Source organism: Opisthorchis viverrini, assembly GCF_000715545.1.
Source record: "Opisthorchis viverrini unplaced genomic scaffold opera_v5_148, whole genome shotgun sequence".
Classification (NCBI taxonomy): domain Eukaryota; kingdom Metazoa; phylum Platyhelminthes; class Trematoda; order Opisthorchiida; family Opisthorchiidae; genus Opisthorchis; species Opisthorchis viverrini.
This window is the reverse complement of record NW_008751805.1, coordinates 228,799-235,975: the sequence shown is the minus strand read 5'-3', so window position 1 is coordinate 235,975 and position 7,177 is coordinate 228,799.

The window sequence follows — 7,177 nt, the reverse complement described above, 5'->3', positions numbered from 1 at the left end:
CCAGGCGGTATGCTACCCACAAGTTGGGAATAAACATCATTATTATTCCTTCTAGTGCGGTTTCGTGAACCCATCCTCCCAAGAAATTTTTCATCGAACTCCTCTTCAGCGGCATTGCTAGTGAGTCTCTCCAGTTTCGCTGCACAGTGTATTCTGGGTCCCCAAGAAATTTTTCATCGAACTCCTCTTCAGCGGCATTGCTAGTGAGTCTCTCCAGTTTCGCTGCACAGTGTGATTCTGGGTCTCCTACCACCATTTATTCAACCCACGAATTCCCACACTTCGCCATCCCCAGTGACGCTTTTCATGAATACGGACATATGCGTAACAGCCCAATGCCACGTAACCTCAGTGGCGCTTTCAGGCTTATTTCACGATGGTCGGCCAGAACGTGCAGTTCCAGTGCCCCCGCCGATGCGTTATTCGGGTTCCAAATTTTCCGTGGCTTGAATTTCTTTTATCACGCACCAGACAGGAGCCCGCCACTTTCATATCGTAACGATTTCTTTCTCATCTGATGTTCCCCATAAGAAAAAAGCTCTTATAATTTTCGTTCCTTAACCATGGCACCTCAGGCGTGACCAAGTCTACTTCAGACAATGCCTACTGTTTATGTCGCCATCCCTTTTCTGTGAAATTCCTAGTAACCCCAGGCCCCACCAGTCATGCTGTTGTTCTTACTGTACCATTTGATCATGCCTGGAGGTATGCAACCCATCAGTTTTAACAAATATTACCATTGTTACTATTATTGCTGCTGTCCTCATCCGTGTGTTCCTTCAAAATATGTGCAGTTTGATAGCCGCAGTTATTCTGTAACCTCCTCAGTTGTCCGCAACTCAAAGTGGATTAGAACAAACCCGCTGCAGAGTCGGCGGAGCCCAGGTAATGTATTGTTCCATAGCTGCAGCTCAGAGCATGGATGGCGAGCATGCGCAATCAAGAGTAGAACTAAATATTTGCGGGGTTAACATAAGACTCATTATGGCAGTGAGTTGCCACCATTACACTGGAATACTTCAGTTCCTGGACAGCCTTGTTACAAACTTCATATTTGGGATGATTGGACTGAGATGTGCGGTTCTTCGGGCAGCGGAATTTCGGGATCAGCAGAGGTGAAAAAATGCCCAATTAAGGTCACAGGTACTTAAGTTCCGGTCGAAGATAACTTTGGACGTAAAGCACAGACAAGATTAAGTTGATAACAGCCATACAAGACGTTCCGAGTTGGTGCTGCTTAAGGCCGACACAAGAGGTAATATAAAAAAAGAAGATCACTGGCTGTCTCAGCGTCTATTCAGAACCATTAATTGCGGCACGGCCTTTCGACACCCGACTTAAGAATCACCGTCATTGATGCAAGGGCACCATAATACCACTGTTCATGGCTAAAGCATATGAGAAAATCAATTGATGTCTGTCAAAAATCCCGCCATTGCAAATGGGTGAAACCGGATATCGGAAATAAGAACTGGATTCATTTGGAAGTGTTAATCCTTTCTACCGTCCCTGTTGTGCACAAGGTGACTGCCCGTTTTGCAGTCACACATTTTCGCCCATATCTCTCTTCTTATTTTCGTCAAAACCCACCTCCCTTCGATTATCATCGTAGGGGTAGTTTAAACCGACCACGTAGGTTTCGTCATCTTGTGTCTACCTTGCCTTAAGTCGGTTTGAAATTTGAGAAGCCGCAATCTTTTTACTTGCGTGTTTGTATAGGACCCCGCTTGTAACTAGCGGCTGATGAACTAATACACATAAGCCGACTGCATCATTGTATCCGTAGTTGAGTATTCCTTGACGAATCTTTATCTGGAAGGTTTGACTTTTGAAAGAAGGTTCGGGCTTGCCTACTGTGGTATTCGAGTTGTAGACGCCTCCAGCAATTAGCGGAACAACCCTGATGGAAGCCGGCAGCGCGAGCTTTGCTTACGTTGGTCCACAATCATATCCGTGGGTGTTTCCAACCAGACACATGGAGGGTCGAGTAGACCGCATACTGTGAGGCGATTGAACCAAGAATACCATGTAGGCTCGTCACCCTGATCTGCCATGGCAGCTACCACCGGAAAGCTATTGTGCTCTTGGCTTGTGGTAACTCAGAATGCGTAATATGACCGAACCAACTTATCTTGAAATATTAAATGCGTTCTTGGTGTGCATAACCGTCAACTTTAGCTAACGTCGGTATCCAAATTATCCCATTGCAAAGCTGTTGCTTTCAGGTGACACCAGCTCTAGTTGTGAGACAGTCTCTGTCTCTCAGTGAAACAGAGGTCTCATATCCTGCACCCGAAGTGGCAAGCTATGCAGCAATAAAACTATTACTGTGTCTCTCGTTGGGTCTTTTGAGACCCACCGACAGAGGCTTTTCGGATGACAATTGTTTCAAATAGGAAACCGCATTTGTGAACTTTGAGATACGGTAATTTGTTTTGGCTATCACGCTTCCGCCAGAGCTAATGCAGATCGCGAGGAGTATATGGCATCCTGAGACCATCGCAGTCACTCCCTAGATCCTCTGGGACACGTTCTTAGAATGTCTTGTGGCATTGCTTCAAACATATGCCGAAAGAAATGGATAACCTTTCGCAAACATTTTGAGTACTTCTCGTAACCTCCGCTCTCCTTACAAACTGACATGTATGTTGCCTACATAATTTTGATAGAGAAGCCTCTGCTCAAAGAAACATGTGATTTATGGTTTCGAATACTCACAGTGGTCGCCTCACTATATCGTCAACGAAAGAAAGACCAAATGTTGACGTACCACAGCATTCACATGAAACTCAAAGAACTCAACGAAACTCAAAGAGTTCTCTTCAACCTGCGACAAGTTCCGACCGCGTGGTCTTTTGCCCCAGGCCTTCATTCGGTTGTTTACAACATGGTGAGGCGAAAATGTCTTCCTATAAGTAGCTGCTCCATCCTAGAAAAAGCTCATTAACTCCGCCACGTCCGGTTTTCTGGTCCACCGTTATAAACAAGCGATTGATACATTCTTCTCACTTCCGCTCTTCACTAATGATCAAGCTGCTATCTTCTTAAAGTACTTATCTTAAAACAGGATTCTTTTGACAGCTTGCTTTTTACCGTTATTCATGTTTGTTTATGCGTGGAAAACATTTCTCCTTGATTTTGCCTTCCCTTTCATGTTGCAGTTTCCTGCCGTGTTACAAGTGTAAGTACAAGATGATGTCTAAATCCGTAGACTCTTTGCAATATAGGAATTTAGCTGCGTGGTATTACTATGAATCACTCAACTTTCATCGGACGGCCGTGACTGAATGTCAGAATTGCGTCTCGAATGCCGCAACGCTTTCTGTGACGTCGCATTCTGCACTCCGTAAAAATGTAGGTGCATCTTTACTTGGTGTGTCTTTTCCGTTCAATAAGGTTCCGGCATCGTGGTTCGCAATCAGGTTAAAAGGTACACAGTGTACTTGTCAAAGAATGGGTTTGAGGCTACCTGCAAGTGCCGTGCTTTGTATTCAAGAAAGTTAGTTGATTACATAGCAGAGCTGTTCCCAGATGTAGCCTTTGCTTCTGTTGGCGATTCCCAGGTATGGTATCGATCATCCAGAGCCTAGATGCAGACCTACCGCCTGAAGGCGTTCTGTCGAAGATGACTGAGCTGAGATTCAAGTGCCACCGTGAAATGATAAGGAATTTACAAGTCCACGGCGAAACGGAACCACAGACGACATCCGGTATTTTTCTTGGGCGTTTTACTTAGCCACTAGTATTGGTTTCTGTCGAAGATGACTGAGCTGAGATTCAAGTGCCACCGTGAAATGATAAGGAATTTACAAGTCCACGGCGAAACGGAACCACAGACGACATCCAGTATTTTTCTTGGGCGTTTTACTTAGCCACTAAGTATTTGTTTGCAGCCTTGAAGAATTCCAAGATGTTTTGCAACGAATGTTCTCCGTTTTATTCATCTAGTGGCATAACAAGAAAGGCGCAAGTGTTGCAACCACAAGCCCAGGAAGACGAGTGGTTTCCTTGTATTGTTGGCCGGAGATAGTGAAACTCTGACAAGGCATTTAGCAAGAAGCGAATCGTTTACTAATGATTTCAACGTCATTTCATCGTAGCATATTTCCCACCTATGAAAGCCGACAACACATCCTGTGACATTCGTTGCCTGATGGGCTTCACTGGCTCATGATCTACAGATGCTGAAAGACCATAAATGACCAATAAAAGATGGGTGCAACCCCTGATTGCGAGTTTGGTGACTCCCATTATTCAGACCAGATTACTCAGATGTTATATATGTCAAGATTGCACAGGGTTCTTCCACGAGAAAAGAAAAAAAGAATATGCTTAATCCGAAACCAGGACGGATCCACTGGCATGCGCTTAAAATTCATCTCATCCAATTTATCCGAGGATGGTATTATGAAGTAGGTTTAGGAGCCCGTGAACCAATAGGGCATCCCTGGGGCCCTATCCACCTGAAAGTGATTCTTAGGCCAGAAAAAAACAATAACCCAATAACAGGTTTTCGTGATCTTTATTCTCAGCATTAACCGCGATTCCTAAACTGGCAAACGGGATTACCGAGTTCTGAGAGATGTGGCAGTTCGATTTTGCTGGGGTATTGGGCCCAGCCTATCCTATAAACCTTGGTGTTTACCAAGACTAGAATGCAACCTTAATGTGAGGTCAAATTTGCCCACTCACGAATTTAGCATCATTTTCTTGGATAGACAGCTTCCAGCGTTGTTTCGAAAGTGTCAGTGCTCGGTGCACTTGGCCACGAAGAAACTGTACCTTATCTTGGTGTAACGGTTCGCGTACCACCTTGACCCATTGGGGTGTTTCATGCGACACTCTTAGAGTTTTTCATGCAACTTTCAGTTATGCTCAGAATTTTGACCAACACAGTCTCCTAGTGCCCCCTGGCTCGGTCATGATACACGCATGGCGAACTGTCCATCAAAAACGTGGGGTGACGCATTGGCGATTCCTGCCAAATACCGTCATTACGCTCTTGCTTTTAAGCCGAATGCGTTGGTCCAGGAATCTAAGCGTGATCTGCTCCAGGCCTGAAGCGACTTGCGTACAACCGTAATTCTCGGAACGAAAATTATCACGTCACGTCGATTGTGGCGTGGTACAATCAGACGAGGAACCTTGCGCGTTGCATACAGCAGGGCGGATGGGCGAAAGCAGGATGATACTAAAGTTCCACTTCGTTCACTTTCACAATTTTCCTTCCCTTTTCTCCTCCCCTAAAGTGATACATTTTTCCTGGACTCATCCGTTAAACTGATAGTCCGGTCCGCTTGGCACCAATCTCGGTCACAGCTGCGCTTCAGCCGGGGCAGCCTTCTCCAAAAATCTCTAAATTAGATTTCAAACCTCAACATTCGGTCAACCTAGCCATTTTTTAGTGATCACATTCCGGAACAAGCAGAACACTATGTCGATGTTGCTTTAAAACATTGTGATAGCGGTTGTGCTTCAGCCCAACTGTTGGTCTAAACTTCCGAACCCAGCGTTTTCAGTGAAAGAACAACCAAGGGTGCATAAATTGTATTAAATGCCATAAACAAATGTAAAGCATACCACACTTAAAGTGTGTGGGGCGACAACTTCCCGACGCACTCTGGACGCGACGTGGCAACCGGGATGCTACAGATACTGAATCGTGAGTGGCTGTTGGGCCAAAATCTGCGACCAATCAGAGCACGAATTAACGCTGGCCCGGCAAGCGGTCTATTTTTTGGCCAATCCCACGCAGGCTATGCTGTTGGCCGTAGCAGTGCCTAATTGCGAGTTAGGGCTACTTTGGCATCGGATTCCGCCTAAGCCCTTCCTTTTGAAGGTTGTTGACGTAGCGTCAAGTCGTGGAACATGCCCACCAGGCGTCGTGGTCGTAATGCACGTTCGGGTTTGGCCTCCGGCGGATCACCTGGTTTATTATCCGCGAGAGTGCCGAGACTAAGTGACCAGTTCCAATTTTGACTCTATCACGTTAAGACTTGCTGATAGCTTGCACGTTCATCCATGTGTCCTTTTCCATCGATTTCAATCCGGTGGCGAACTCCGTTCTGCGCGAAATGCCAGACCATCAGCTTTAGCTGCCCATATATGAGTAGGTGTGCAATTGCTTGTCGGGATGGCCAAGTGGTTAGAGCGCGAATTTACTGAACGGAATGTTAATGGCTCGAACCCGATCTCTGCCTCTCGACTTCCCCTGCCTAGGCTTGGGCAACCTGGCAGTCTCCAGCCCTCGTGCTTCCTGTGGATGGCCTGAAAGCTGGGCACCGAAAGGGTGCAACAGCTGAAAGATGATTATTTTTATTATTTGTTCAATTGACCAGCAAATTCGGTTTGGATGACAACCACTAATGTTGGAAATCTGTACACACAGGTGACCTGATATGACACGACCAATACAACACTGGGGTCAACCAGACCCGGTTGGTTTTCCCCGCGTTGGTGCTCACGTGATATTACAATATGGGTCATTTGGTCCAAACTAGCAATTATTTAAATCATGGTGAAATACCGACAAGCAACCGAATAGCCATGGATAAAGTGTAATATAAGAACATGCCCAGGAATGATCTGAGGACGGAACAGAGGTGAAACGACTTACGTGTTCGAATCAGAATCAAGAGGGGATTCTCCGATGCTATAATGTTGCAGCGGTTCATCCAAATCTACAGGCAGTGAAGCATCAGTGTCAACACTGATGTTACTGTATACGATTATTATGACGACGATGAGGAGGAGAATGGTGATGAGGACAGGTTGGGTTAGCCTACAAAAGTTTCGGTCACTCAGTTCCACCGGCCGTAAGTTTCAACCGTGTCAGTCCTTTTGGTGCACCGTTTCTTCACTTATCAGCTCAAGATCACTTGGTTGAACGCGACAGACAAAACCACGGGCAGCAAGAGAAGCGATTCAGGTGGTCGAGTATTCATACCAAGCAAGGTTCTCTCTTATCTACTATTCATCCGACGATTTTGGAAGGCCAAGTGATCTTCTTGCCAGCACTCCCCTAGCGGCTGTTACACCCGAATGGCATTTAAGGCATCCTCGGGTCTTTGGTGAAAATCCTATGAGTGAATCTAGTATAGCTAGACCTTGTTTTCAAACTAAGGAAAGAACGAACGCACATACCAAGTACGAACCTCTCCGTTTTATCTGGTGCTGA